This window comes from Elephantulus edwardii, unplaced genomic scaffold (genome assembly GCF_000299155.1).
Source record: "Elephantulus edwardii isolate Elephantulus edwardi_28Jun2011 unplaced genomic scaffold, EleEdw1.0 scaffold00218, whole genome shotgun sequence".
Classification (NCBI taxonomy): Eukaryota; Metazoa; Chordata; class Mammalia; order Macroscelidea; family Macroscelididae; genus Elephantulus; species Elephantulus edwardii.
Window position 1 is genome coordinate 1,233,978 of NW_006399968.1, and position 2,533 is coordinate 1,236,510.

General features: G+C 43.2%; 1 pseudogene; it reads right to left on the reverse strand.

The window, feature by feature from the left end:
* Window positions 1-663: 663 nt before the first annotated feature.
* Window positions 664-1,596, reverse strand: LOC102854888 (annotated as a pseudogene).
* Window positions 1,597-2,533: the final 937 nt, after the last annotated feature.

Genomic DNA, 2,533 nt, shown 5'->3' on the forward strand with positions numbered 1-2,533 from the left:
TGCACCTTAGTCTCCAGAGAGATTAGCATCACATATTATTGCCAATATTATGGAAGCAAACATTTTTTTTAAATGGATGTCAGAACAAAGTGGCTTCCCTGATGCTAATATAGAAAACGTCCTCTTTAATGCTTAGCATTTTAGCTGCTACTACAGTTTTTAGTATCAAAGAGGCCACCGCACAGTATATTCACGGAGGTCTGGTAGAATAGTGAGTAAGGAGTCGTGCTGCCAACCCAAAATCTACCAGCTACTCTGTGGGAGAAAAAACATGCAATCTCCTCCTGTGCAATTTACAGCCTCTAAAACCCCACTGGAAGGTCAGCTTTGAGTTGGTTTCAACTCAATGACATCTGATAACAACAGCAGCCTTGATAAATATGTAGTTGTACATATGGATAGTCTTCTCCCATGCTATTACCTGCTTCTGAAAACCTGATGGAGGGTCAGCTGTGGTTCGGTTCTGACTCTACAGTAAACAAGAACAGCATGTGTATATACATACACACATTTTATCTATATGTGTGTTTATATGTATTTGTTGTTGCTGTTGTTAGGTGCCATCCAGTTGACTACACTCATTGGTGACCTTACGAACAACAGATCTGAACCTTGCCCTGTTCTACCCATCCTCACCATCCTTAAGCCCATGATTACTTACAATCATTTTGTCAGTCCATCTTTTTGAGGGCCTTCATCTCCTGCACCATGGCTGGAGTTCCACTTTCGCCTTTTGGGGACACTCATCCTATCGACTGTATTTTCATCTTTCCTTGCTGGTCCTTCTTCAGAAGGCTGACCTGGGACTACTTTTCCACCAACACTTGTAGGAGACTGTTGCTCTGTGTCTGAACTCTGAGATTGAGCAGGAGGATTAGAACTTTGCTTCCTCCAAGCTTTCTCCTTTGGTGGAGGAGCTGGCATTACCTTTAGAGGTTGATCAGGTTTGGGAGGCTTAGAAGTTGGAAAGTGAAATTTTTCTTTACTGAGCGTTTAATTTTCCACAGATTTTTCCTTTTGTCTCCTTGTGTATGCTGATCTGATTTACTTTGGTCAGATATGGCTGAGGTCTCAGACTACCATTTCTCACTTCCTGTCCTTGACCAAAAACTTGTCCTGAGTTTTTTCACACTGCCAGCTTGGGTGTCTTTTCTGTGGTCGTCGTTCTAGTTTTGGTTCATTCAGCTGATGTTGTGATTTCTCCTGTTCCTTTTGTAGCCTCTTAGCAGCTGCGTCAACAGGCTTTGTCTCTCCAAAAATAAAAGCTGCTAGACTAGACTGGGAGTTGCTGGCAAAGGAATGATCTTAAAGCTTTAGATTCACTTTAGGTCTTTGAGGGAGACTTCTATCATCACGCCTATAATCATCCCAAGAATAATCATCTCTGGAACCTCATGAACGAACATCTCATCTGTCATGTCCGTCTTCATTGTGTCTCCACCTTCTTTCTGGGTAGTCATCATCCCTTTGGTACCCACTTCCGGTTGGTCTTCTGCTATGGCCTATCCTGGAGCCACAACCTCTATCACAGTCTCTGCTATCTAGGGCATCACATTGAACCCAGCCCCCATATGGTCCATATCCCAGAAAGGACATCACGTTACACATCACATTGTTGTCTGAAATGTATAGATCACGATACTTGTCTCCAAAGCTATCATCGCCTCTTCTAGGTGTTCTAGGAGGGTAGTCATCAAAGCTGTGGCAAGAATGGGCCCTCCAGTCTATGATTTGCCAGAATCCTGATTTTTCCTTCACTAAAAAGAATGATCATCTGTCTTTATCCTGTACTTGATCAGCAATGTTCACTGGAATTCTCCTGTTACCTACAGACTCTTCAGAGAGGCTCAAGCTATGAAGCATGAATTCTCAAACTCAGCATATCCCAAACCTTTCAACCTCTCTGTTCTGGGTTCTTCTGTTAAACACACTGCACTGCTGTTTAATGCCTTAAATAATTCTTTAATGGAGTCTTCTGTCACACTATAGGGCTGTTGTTGCATACGTAGAGTAAGAACTGACCTTCCAGCAGGTTTCCAGAAGTAGTAAATAGCATAAGAGATTTCCCATCCTTATCCAGCAGAGCAGCTGGTGACCTTGAACCATGTGCCTTCAGCATTGCAGTGCAGCTTCTTGCCACTAAGCTACCACAGTTCCTATCATAGGGTTGTTGTTGTTGTTATGTGCTGTCAAGTTGCTTGCAACTCATAATGACCCTATATACAACAGCCCTAAACCCTACTCTATCCCTTGTTAATCTTATTGTCTCCAACACAATTACCTATTCCCTTTACCCCAATGACTGAATCAAACCATCTCATGGAGGGTCTTCCTCTCCTGTACTCTCCCTCCACCCTCTCAAGCATGACTTCCCTCTCCAAGGTCTGATCCCACCTTGCAGCATGCCCAAAGTATATCAGATTAAGTTTCAGAATCCTTGCCTCCAAGGAGCAGCCTGGCTTCACCCTCTCTAGGAAAGACTTGTTTGTTCGTCTAGCAGTCCATTGTATAGTCAATACTCTTCTCCAAAACC